Here is a 13124-nt window from a genome sequence, read left to right as displayed (position 1 = left end):
GTTATTACTAGTAGTCAGTTAGGCACATTTGAAAAAAAAAAGTGTGCTAAATTGACAGACACAATGCGCAATGCTAACCTCGCGTGTTCGGGCTCGGCTCCTTACATGGACACAGCCCATGGATGCAGATTCCTGGGCTTTTATTAGGTAGGGTTATTATTAATATTAGAAACTCCATTTCTAATCATTTAAAAACCTTTGCGGATGAAGTCCTTGTAGAAAACATCATAGACATAGACCATTACAGTTGTTGTAAACACTATACCCAAATACATTTATGTAGTAACAATTACCGTAGTAATGTCCTGAGGACCTATAAGGTTGTAGCATTTTGTAGTGAGCATTATGTAGACGCTGAGGCCAGAGCATTGTTTGTCGGCACCACGATGCATCATTTTCATTTTAATCTGCTAGAGTGCACAGAAAAAAGAGCTGCTCTATAGTACGGAAGCTTGGACAGCCTTCTTCTTGGCATGACTTCATCTATTGATTCGGGTTTATCATAACAAAGTAAATTTTATTACTTGGCGTAAGTAGAGCATTTTTTTCTTTTTCCATAAGATTTTTGTTTGATCGTTTTTATTTTGCTTACTTCAGAGAGTGAATGACAAAGCAGCTTGCTTAAAGATCTGTTTAGTTGGCTTGAGTCAATACCTTCCTGAAGCCTGCTCAGCATAAAGCAGCAAAGTTTGACAGATAGGCTTACAGTTGGGCTAAAATTGTTATCAGGATCCCCCATACTGATGGCAGCTAGGGATGGTCAGTGAGAGGCAAATAATTCACTATCCCCAAACTTTTGTGGTAGTGTTCTGTGGACTGATGAAACAAAATTAGAACTATTTGGGCCCATGGATCAACGCTATGTTTGGAGGAGGAAGAACAAGGCCTATGAAGAAAAGAACACCTTGTCTACTGTGAAGCATGGCGGGGGGTCAATCATGCTTTGGGGCGGTTTTGCTTCTGCAGGTACAGGGAAGCTTCAGCGTGTGCAAGGTACCATGAATTCTCTTAAGTACCAGGAGATATTGGATGAAAATGTGATGCAGTCCATCACAAACCTGAGGCTTGGGAGACGTTGGACCTTTCAACAGGACAATGATCCCAAGCATACCTCCAAGTCCACTAGAGCATGGTTGCAGATTAAAGGCTGGAACATTTTGGAGTGGCCATCGCAGTCACCAGACTTAAATCCGATTGAGAATCTAGTGGGACTTAAAGAGAAACTCCAACCAAGAATTGAACTTTATCTGTAACGAAAAATCTGCAACGCCGGATGGATTGCGGAAATATGGTCGCATCCAGTCCGGCAAGCGGACCTTCCAACGCGGGATGCGGAAATTCGTCCGCATCCGCTGCGCACACCCGTCCGAGCACTCTGCTCCAAACTCACCAACATGCTGTTCACCAGGGTTCTGCCATCTTGCCTCTAGGGGGTGCGGCCGCACACCAGACACGCCTTTATACTCTTAGAAAGCGTGTCAGCTGACCTGGAGGTCAGCTGACATTTTAGCCTGCTCTGATTGGTTGCTGCCTGGGGTGGAGACTTCTCTCCCAGGCAGTATATAAGGAAGTGCTTTTCAGTCACACTTTGTCTGTGTTTGCGATACCCTGTGTCAGCACTCAGACCTTAGACTAGATCCCAGGTGTTGAAACCAAGGACTTCACACCTAGACTAGGAGATTATTATTATTGTTATTGATTCTCTGTGTATGATTCTGTGCCTGTCTTGACTTCTCTTCTGCTTCCTGATTCTGTACTCTGCCAGCCCGTACCGTTAACGACTATTGGCTTGGTTCCTGACTATTCTCTCGTCTCACGTCTCTGTACTGTTGCCGCCTGTACTGTTGCCGAACCTCTTTCTGTCTGACCTTGCTCCCTTCAGTGGAACGTCTCCTACTGTTGGGTTATTATCTGAGGCTTGCCTCCCTGAGACGCCGGCCCTAGCAGACCGTTACTGCCAGAGGCCGAGATTCCTCCACTGCCACTTTGGGGGATCTCACACACGGGGTTCCCATTCAGAGGTAACCACACCTCTGAGGAATTGCCGTGTGGTGGATATTTCCACAACTTTGTGAATATTTACTGCTTTGTATATTTTCATGTTGTTCGTGTGTCCACTGCTTTACATCTACCCGCATTATTAGCAATTCCGCAGATTGCTATATAATCGGGTCTATCCTTGTATTATTGGCGATACTGCGGATCTCCAATAATCAAGGTTCGGGGTGTGACACTGGTCTGAGTAGATCATTTCAGGCACTTACCGTGTTAGTGAGCCTTCCGCTGATTTACCATCAGGAAGATACTTACTATTTCACTCTAACATATCTGCATTAGTGGTGATTCTGTATATCACCACTTAATCAGATATTTGTGCCTCTTGCTGACACCAATCGTTACAGAAACACAGACCATAAAGAAGTAAGATGGAGGGGGTGATAAACCAGCTTCAGACTGTAAGGGCAGAGTTAGAACAGCTGAAGATTACTGTAACTGCACAGCAGGCTCAGATTACTCAGTTAAATGAGACTGTCCAAAGGTTGCAATCACCACTTAACGTTCTACCTCCCCCGGCTCTTAGCGAGCCTAAAATGAACATTCCTGAGAAATTTTCAGGCACAAGGTCAGATTTCCAGAATTTCCGTCACAGAGTGCTGTCTTACTTTGAGATGAAACCTGTGTCCTCGGGAACCGAGGCTCAGAAGGTCACTCTTATCAAGACTCTATTGCATGCAGATTCCCAGACGTGGGCTTATGGCTTACCTGATGAGCATCCTGCTCTGTTTTCTGTCCAGGAGTTTTTTAAGGCCATGGCGGTCATCTACGATGATCCAGATAGTGCCGCCACGGCCGAACGTAAGCTCAAAAACCTTAGACAAGGACGCAGTACTGCTGAGGAGTATGCGTCAGAGTTTAGGAAGTGGGCTGTGTCCTCTAGATGGGAGCGATATGCACTCTTGGATAGATACCTAGATGGGTTGTCAGAAGCAGTAACTGACGTGATGGTTAGTCATCCGGAACCCAAAGATCTAGATGAGGCTATTACGCTGTCTATTAAAATAGATAGGCGTCTGAGGTACAACAAGAAGGGCAGGTACCCCATGTACTCTAGGACTTCTGGGGCCAGTAGCTCGGCAGCAGTTGAGACTGAGGAGCCGATGCAGTTAGGCCACGGGCGCCTCACGGAGGCGGAAAGGTCAAGAAGACGCAGAGAGGGTCTTTGCATGTACTGCGGGGAAAAGGGCCACATTGCACAAAACTGTGGTAGGAAGTCGGGAAACTCCTCGGCTTAGGTGTGGTAGGGGGTACCACCCTAAGCGGAATTGTTTTACCTCCAAAACAAGAAAAAATTTTATTGCCCTGTTCCCTAAATTGGGAAGGGAAGAACTTTCCTACCACAGCATTTGTAGATTCCGGGTCAACAGCTAACTTTTTAGATTTAAGCTTTGCTTTAAGTTTAAATATCCCTGTACTTCCGGTAGGAAGACATTTATATGTTACAGCGATTGATGACACTCCTTTGCAAGGAAAGTCCCCACTGTGTCAGACACCTCCCCTCTCGCTGCAAGTGGGAGCTCTGCACAGGGAGGTCATACAGTTTTTCGTTTTAAAGATGTCTACCTCTACGGTGATACTAGGGTTGCCCTGGTTACGATTACATTCTCCTCAGTTTGATTGGGGGAATGGGCAGTTGACTACTTGGTCGCCTTATTGTACACAACATTGTTTACAGAATGTAGTTTTGTGTTCTACTAAGATTCAAGTGGAAGGAGTACCTCCACAATATCAGGAATATGCTGATGTCTTTTGTCCTAGGGCAGCAGATCAATTACCCCCCCATAGACCTTTTGATTGCCCAATAGATTTGAAACCAGGAACCATGCCACCCAGGGGCCACCTATACAACCTCTCGTCCCCGGAAAAATTGGCCATGGACGAGTACATTCAGGAGAATTTGCAGAAGGGTTTCATCCGCCCTTCAAGATCTCCTGCAGGAGCTGGATTCTTTTTCGTTCAGAAAAAAGATGGTGGTTTGCGCCCCTGTATTGACTACAGGGGTCTAAATAAGATCACGATTAAGAATCGGTATCCACTACCGCTAATCGACGATTTATTTACACAGGTTCCCGGGGCTTCTGTTTTCACTAAGTTGGATCTAAGGGGGGCCTACAATTTGATCCGTATCAGGGAGGAAGATGAATGGAAGACGGCATTCAACACTCCCAAGGGGCATTACGAATACTTGGTGATGCCCTTTGGGTTGTGTAACGCTCCTGCAGTTTTTCAGGAGTTCGTCAACGAGATTTTTAGGGAGGTACTGGGTCGCTTTGTAATCGTCTACTTAGATGATATCTTAATATTTTCTAAAAATATCACGGAACACCGCCAACATGTGAAGTATGTGTTACAAAGACTCAGGGAGAATCAATTGTTTGCGAAATTAGAGAAATGTGTTTTTGAGGTAAAGGAGATTGCCTTTCTTGGTTACATTATCTCTACATCAGGGTTGTCCATGGATCCCAAAAAGGTCTCTGCTGTAAGGGATTGGCCACAACCATCTGGGCTTAAAGCACTACAGAGATTCTTGGGATTCGCAAATTATTATAGAAAATTTATCAAGGGGTTCTCTTCGGTGGTGTCTCCGCTCACTAATTTGACAAAAAAAGGGGCTGATGCCACTCATTGGTCAGAAGAAGCAGTTGTGGCATTTTCCTCTCTGAAAGAGGCATTCTGTTCTGCTCCCATATTACGTCATGTAGATGTTGCTTACCCATTTATAGTGGAGGTGGATGCCTCGGAGGTTGGAGTAGGAGCAGTATTGTCTCAACGTTCAGGACTTCAGGGCAAGCTTCATCCCTGTGCTTTTTTTTTTCCAGAAAATTCTCTCCTGCCCAGAGAAATTATGATGTTGGAAACAGGGAATTATTAGCCATCAAGCTTGCTTTTGAGGAGTGGCGCCACTGGTTAGAGGGGGCGGAGCATGTAATTACTGTGTACACGGATCATAAAAATTTACAGTACATTGAAAAAGCTAAAAGACTCACCCCCAGACAGGCTAGATGGGCTCTCTTTTTCTGCCGTTTTAATTTTATAATTACATTCACACCAGGGAGTAAGAACGTTAAAGCGGACGCCCTTTCTCGTTGTTTTGAACCTGAAACTGCTCCATCTCCTTCCTCAGAAAGTATTCTGTCGAAAGAGATCATCCTGGCAGCCACTGAGATAGTTGAAGACCTTCCTAGCCTCTTAAGTCCTTTTCAATTAGAAGTGCCAGAAGGGAAACCAAGAGGGGTTCTTTATGTCCCTTGTACTTTACGTCCCAAAGTGCTGCAGTTGTTTCATGGACACAAGAATGCTGGACACCCTGGCATTACCCGAACCCAAGAATTGTTGTGTAGATCTGTCTGGTGGCCATCTCTACAACAAGATTGCAAGGAATTTGTTAAGACCTGTACCGTCTGTGCCAGGAGCAAACCCTCCCGACTGGCTCCAGTTGGAACTTTGCAGTCTCTGCCCTCCCCTCAGGAGCCATGGACACATATTTCCATGGACTTCGTGGGAGAACTTCCAGATTCCAATGGAAAGACTGTCATATGGGTGGTCACAGACAGATTCAGTAAGATGGCCCACTTTGTGCCTTTGAGTGGTTTCCCTACTGCTCAAAAATTAGCAGATCTTTTTATTCAAAATATCTTTAAATTACACGGCATTCCAGAGAATGTTGTCTCAGACAGAGGGGTCCAGTTTGTCTCTAGGTTCTGGCGGGCCTTCTGTAAGGGGATGGGTATGTCGTTGTCCTTTTCATCAGGTTACCATCCACAGACCAACGGCCAGACAGAGAGGACCAATCAATCTTTGGAACAGTTCCTGAGATGTTATGTGGCAGACGCCCAACACCAGTGGGCGGAGTTTCTACCATTTGCTGAGTTCGCACATAACAATCTCAGGAATGAGTCCTCTGGTTATGCGCCTTTTCAAATTGTCAATGGGAAATCTCCCAAATTTTCTCCTTTGCCAGTGTCGACCTCTCCATTCCCTGTCCTGGAGGAGTGGCAGGAATCTTTCAAGAGGATTTGGGCTAATGTCGGAGAAAATTTAAAAAAGGCTTTCATCATACAGAAGAGGCAGGCAGATAAGAGACGGTCTGCGGAGTGGGAGTTTAAACCAGGAGACAGAGTTTGGATATCAACTCGTCATATAGCTCTGAGGCAGCCATCCGCGAAACTGGGGCCCAGGTATATTGGACCATATCCAATTTCCGAAAGGGTTAATCGTGTTACTTACAGAGTCAGGTTACCGCAGTCTCTAAAGGTGGGGAAAGCCTTTCATGTGTCACTCCTGAAACCAGCTGTTCAGGTGGATTCCCCCCCTCCTCACCCTGTCATGGTTGATGGTGAGCCTGAATGGGAGGTTGAGGAGATCTTGGACTCCAGACGAGTTCAGGGTTCAGTGCAGTATTTGGTGCATTGGAGAGGGTACGGTCTAGAGGAAAGATCCTGGGTCAAAGCAGGTGATTTACATGCTGATAAACTTAGGAGACGGTTCCATGAGCTCCATCCTGACAGGCCAGGTGGGACGTGTCCGGAGTCCACGCCTAGAGGGAGGGGTACTGTAACGAAAAATCTGCAACGCCGGATGGATTGCGGAAATATGGTCGCATCCAGTCCGGCAAGCGGACCTTCCAACGCGGGATGCGGAAATTCGTCCGCATCCGCTGCGCACACCCGTCCGAGCACTCTGCTCCAAACTCACCAACATGCTGTTCACCAGGGTTCTGCCATCTTGCCTCTAGGGGGTGCGGCCGCACACCAGACACGCCTTTATACTCTTAGAAAGCGTGTCAGCTGACCTGGAGGTCAGCTGACATTTTAGCCTGCTCTGATTGGTTGCTGCCTGGGGTGGAGACTTCTCTCCCAGGCAGTATATAAGGAAGTGCTTTTCAGTCACACTTTGTCTGTGTTTGCGATACCCTGTGTCAGCACTCAGACCTTAGACTAGATCCCAGGTGTTGAAACCAAGGACTTCACACCTAGACTAGGAGATTATTATTATTGTTATTGATTCTCTGTGTATGATTCTGTGCCTGTCTTGACTTCTCTTCTGCTTCCTGATTCTGTACTCTGCCAGCCCGTACCGTTAACGACTATTGGCTTGGTTCCTGACTATTCTCTCGTCTCACGTCTCTGTACTGTTGCCGCCTGTACTGTTGCCGAACCTCTTTCTGTCTGACCTTGCTCCCTTCAGTGGAACGTCTCCTACTGTTGGGTTATTATCTGAGGCTTGCCTCCCTGAGACGCCGGCCCTAGCAGACCGTTACTGCCAGAGGCCGAGATTCCTCCACTGCCACTTTGGGGGATCTCACACACGGGGTTCCCATTCAGAGGTAACCACACCTCTGAGGAATTGCCGTGTGGTGGATATTTCCACAACTTTGTGAATATTTACTGCTTTGTATATTTTCATGTTGTTCGTGTGTCCACTGCTTTACATCTACCCGCATTATTAGCAATTCCGCAGATTGCTATATAATCGGGTCTATCCTTGTATTATTGGCGATACTGCGGATCTCCAATAATCAAGGTTCGGGGTGTGACACTGGTCTGAGTAGATCATTTCAGGCACTTACCGTGTTAGTGAGCCTTCCGCTGATTTACCATCAGGAAGATACTTACTATTTCACTCTAACATATCTGCATTAGTGGTGATTCTGTATATCACCACTTAATCAGATATTTGTGCCTCTTGCTGACACCAATCGTTACATTATCCCAATCAGTAGCTGATACCCCCTGTTACATGAGAAATAGAATGATTTTCACAAACAGACCATCAGGGGGCGCTGTGTGACTAATTTTGTGCTGAAACCCCTCCCACAAGAGGCTCTGAATACCGCGGTACTCCGGGCAAACTGCCACAATGTAACAATGTTCACAGACAGGAAATGGCTGTTTAAAGCTGTATGTAACAGCCAGAGCAGCTAGAAACAGCTACATAACTTGCCCACAGTAACAATGTCACCATGTAATACATGTCAGAATGTGAATCTGGGAGAGGAAAGATTTTACAATGAGCAAACACTGACTAAATCATTTATACATAATTATTGTAAAAATGAAGCACTTTTTTTATTAAATTATTTTCACTGGAGTTCCTCTTTAAAGAAAGCAGTTGCAGCGCGCAAGCCTAAGAATGTGACTGAACTGGAGGCTTTTGCCCATGAAGAATGGGCTAAGATACCCATAGATCGCTGCAAGACACTTGTGTCAAGCTATGCTTCACGTTTAAAAGCGGTTATAACTGGCAAAGGATGTTGTACTAAGTACTAATATTGAATGTCACTTGGGGGTTGAATAAAACTGATAATGATGTGAGCACAGAAAAGACATTTGTGGTCATTTCATTATAAATGTTATGTTATATTTGTCTGACTTACAAGTACCTCTTTGATTTAATTCTAAACTAGATGACTGATCAAAATCAATGTCAAACTGGCCAAAACACTCAATTTCAGTGGGGGTTGAATAATTTTGAACACAACTATAATTATGGCAGCCTCCAAATTCTTCTCACTTCAGCTGTCCTGTAAAGCTAGGTACACACAATACAATTTTCTGACATATTTACTGTCAGATCGTTTATTTCCAACAGGTCCGATCTGATTTCCGATTGATTTTCCAATCGATTTTTCATTCACTAATATGGAAAATAGATCAAAAATCTAATCGGGCCTGTTGGAAATAATCGATTTAACAGTAAATCTGTCAGAAAATTGTATCTTGTGTACCTTGCATTAGTGAACCTGAGGTTCCTACTCCTAAAAATGACCTTTTTTTTAGATATCACATGGTTTTATTTTATATTTAAACATTTAAAAGGTAGATTGAATATTTTATTGTCTGTGTTCAAATGCATGAGTTAAAATATATGAACTATTGACCTTTTTTCTATCTCTCCCCTGCCCTTGGAAGTTGTATTCTGCCAGGAAAACTTGTATGGCTGTACTTTACTTATCATTGATTTTTACTATATTCCCACAAGATACCAACAATAGAAAAGCAGTCACTTGCATGCCTCAACTCTTTCAGCCAGCAATATAAAATATAAAAATAAAAAATGGCCTGGTTTACACTGTACATACACTTAAGTGGAGTGTAAGGTTATTGTGCAGCATTTGGAGGGTGGTGGGATTACGTTTATGCACATGCTTAAAGAGAAACTCCAACCAAGAATTGAACTTTATCCCAATCATTAGCTGATACCCCCTTTTACATGAGAAATAGAATGATTTTCACAAACAGACCATCAGGGGGCGCTGTGTGACTAATTTTGTGCTGAAACCCCTCCCACAAGAGGCTCTGGTACCATACGGTACTCTGGGCAAACTGCCACAATGTAACAATGTTCACAGACAGGAAATGGCTGTTTAGAGCTGTCTGTAACAGCCAGAGCAGCTAGAAACAGCTACATAACTTGCCCACAGTAACAATGTCACCATGTAATACATGTCAGAATGTGAATCTGGGAGAGGAAAGATTTTACAATGGGCAAACACTGACTAAATCATTTATACATAATTATGGTAAAAATGAAGCACTTTTTTTTATTAAATTATTTTCACTGGAGTTCCTCTTTAAAGTTTTTGCTGTCAAGGGTAGTCAGCAGGAAGGGGTTACATGAAACACAGGCGGGATGTGATGGTTAGGCTTAGGACAGGGTGTGAGGCTAAGGTTATGGTAGGTACTATGCAGTTTGGGTAGAGAAAGACAGAGCTACCGTACTTACTGCAATAATCTGAACCCATACAGCTCAACAGCCTCCAAATTGTAAAAGTCACTATCTCTGATAAGCATAATATTCTCAAGTGACAATCGGTGAGGAAATGAGCATCACATACTGGTAGGTTCATATATAGAGTTGTGAGATAATTACCTGACACTAGCTCACCTCAATATTGTATCTATTTGTATTATCTTTTTGTCTTCATTTCTGTTTGATTAGTAAAAACTGTCTCAGCTTTGCCTTCCATTGCCTGGAGAAATGAAGCAGGAATCCTGGTTAGTGGTTTCTCGTACAGCTGCGATAATCATTTCTTGAGTTAGCCAGATTGTTGGGCCTGGAGGCAGCTGGAGGGTTATAGTTTGGCAATCTCTAGTTGGATCTTAGGGAAAATACTGAACACCAGGATTTAATTTTTCAATGTTAGCTGCTGAGTGCATAAGCAATGCCTTCTTGTGTATTATTATTATGCCTTATAAACATGCCATCTTTTGTAGTTTAAAGCGGCAGGGACAGTCATACTATCCCAAGAAAAAAACACATATTAAAGTAGATAACTACTTGTTCATTCTACTCTTACATATGCATTGTACTGACCACATTATGATTTCAGTGATTTTTATACAGCAAATAAAGAGAATTATGTTCCACCATTCGCCATCTTGATTCCCTCTGACTGAAGTAAATCCTGTTGTCATAGCTAGCTTGCTTTGTAAACACGTTAGCACAGGCATAGCTCAGCAGCTCACTGAACTGCCCTCAGGCAATCAGTGAGGAGCAGGAATATGGGAGGGGTGATAACAAGCTTCCACTTTGTTGGCGATGGCAAATATAGAGCCAGGCTGACTGAGATAGAAATCATTACAGCAGAAACATTTCTGAATAGATTGGCATGCTTGCAATGCATTCTGCATAATAAACAAAGAGCAGTGGGTAAATGGAATTTGATTCTGTGGCTGACAATCCCTCTTTAATACTACAATTGTTCTAAAAAAAATGATCATTCAGTGGTTAGATATAGTGAGCGTTATTTTATATCTGAGGACTGTTGTACACACATGTAGTGCACATTTAGCAGTTATACAATGTTAATATTACAACTCAGGATACAGTATACAAATTATAGTGCCTCTATTTGCTGCTATTTCCCAGATGTAAAATAAAGCTAGCCATACTTTATGCAGCATTTTTAATCAATTAGACATTTCATTTGGCAAAAACATTTGTTGCATGGAAACTGATGAAACACTAGGACCCAGTTGATCAATTCTTAATCAAAATATTGACTGAACCATCAACAAAGGCTGTTCATTTTTTATTGCGTAAGTGGTAGCTACAGAGGATTGATGTCCAATTAGCTTTGTACTGCACTGATTAATAATAAACTAGTGGTGGAAGCATTTCAATAGATTCATTGGTACAATTTCTAATCAAGGAGGTATCAAACATTTGCTTGGTTAGAGAGAACTATTATTCTTCAAGAAAAAATTGCTTGGACGCAATCTTGCAGTACAAAATCGTAATCAAAAACTTTATTGGCACAATACAAAATATTTAGAAAGGACTTTTTTCATTCGTGTAGGTGGTCCTCATGAGCGTCAAAAAGAGAAACTTCATGAAACCAAAAATAACATGGTCTGGCTTGATACAGTGAACATAACACAATCACAGCAATGGGCTTAACTTTGTTTTAGGTATAGGCAGCGACACATGTTAGTTTCGGGCTTTCTTTGAAACCCTTCATCAGGCCACCATACAGCGGCTTGGAAAAGTATTCGGCCCCCTTGAAGTTTTCCACATTTTGTCATATTACAGCCACAAACGTGAATCAATTTTATTGGAATTCCATGTGAAAGACCAATACAAAGCGGTGCACACGTGAGAAGTGGAACGGAAATCATACATGATTCCAAACATTTTTACAAATAAATAACTGCAAAGTGACAAAATGTGGAAAACTTCAAGGGGGCCGAATACTTTTCCAAGCCACTGTATATATATATATATATATATATATAGTTCTAGAGGGCCCAGCTCATATCAAAAAGCCGATACTACACAGCAGAACCTTTCCGTTATACCGGGAATGTGACACTCCTGGTATAGCTGCAAGGTTCACCTCACCTGCCAATGGGATAGTGGTCTGTGCGCCTGGTTGGTTCAGATGCCTTTTCCCTTTTCTGCTGTGTAGTATTGGCTTTTTGATGTGAGCTGGGCCCTCTAGAACTATCTTTGTATATGTATATATATATGTATATATATATATGTATATATATATATATATATATATATATATATATATGTATATATATATATATATATATGTGTATATATATATATATATATATATATATATATATATATGTATATATATGTATATATATATATGTGTATATATATATATATATATATATATGTATATATATGTATATATATATATATATAGTGGCCTGGTTTCAAAGAAAGCCCAAAACTAACGTGTGTCGTTGCCTATACCTAAAATCAATGTTAAGCCCATTGCTGTGATCGTGTTATGTTCACTGTATCAAGCCAGATCATGTTATTTTTGATTTCATGAAGTTTCTCTTTTTGACGCTCATGAGGACCACCTACATGAATGATAAAAGTCCTTTTTAAATATTTTGTATTGTGCCAATAAAGTTATGATTACGATTTTGTACTGCAAGATTGTGTCCAAGCAATTTTTTTCTTGAAGAATAATAGTTCTCTCTAGCCAAACAATTGTTAAGTGGGTGTGGTGGATCGCCCACAAGAGGTCTCTTTTTTGCCCTTTTGATTGTAAAAAGGACCTTCCCAAATATACATTACCAGGTATCAAACATTTGCCAGATTGTGTAAGCTTTTCAAGGGGTATATAGATGGGTCCTGGTACTGGTAAGTTGTGAGCGCAGATAGGGAATTACTGGTATGATTTTGCTTCTATTTTACAATACAGAATGTCACTGTTGGCGTGCATTTTACAAAAATGAGTTATATACAACTATACTTACTGTTTGCAGGTGCTAGCAGCACTTCAAGGTACAGTTTACAACTCTAGAAGCTAGAAAGGTAGCTTAAAATCACATTATGGAAGCAGAGGTCATCAACATTGTTTATATGCAGCTGCTGGGCACGGCAGAGTGGGAAAGGGTGGGTCAGGCAGACATTGTGCAAAGACCTGAAGTGGCAGGAAGGGGAGGGGTGGAGTCTATAGAATATAGGGTAGGTTGAGGTTATGGAATGTGGCTAAGTAAAAGTCACTGTATGGCGCAATTGCTTAAATATATGCCAATGGGCAAAAATGACTAGTTAACCACTTTAGCAACATAACTATCAAGGTAATTGCA

General features: G+C 42.4%; 1 protein-coding gene across 18 annotated transcripts in view; it reads left to right on the top strand.

The window, feature by feature from the left end:
• Nucleotides 1-13124, top strand: part of APBB2 (amyloid beta precursor protein binding family B member 2) — a 487722-nt gene that overhangs the window by 234104 nt on the left and 240494 nt on the right. The gene's annotated exons all lie outside the window — the stretch shown is intronic.

This window comes from Hyperolius riggenbachi, chromosome 1, assembly GCF_040937935.1.
Source record: "Hyperolius riggenbachi isolate aHypRig1 chromosome 1, aHypRig1.pri, whole genome shotgun sequence".
NCBI classification, from domain to species: Eukaryota; Metazoa; Chordata; class Amphibia; order Anura; family Hyperoliidae; genus Hyperolius; species Hyperolius riggenbachi.
Note: the sequence above shows the minus strand (reverse complement) of the source record. Positions and strands in the feature narration are given on the sequence as shown.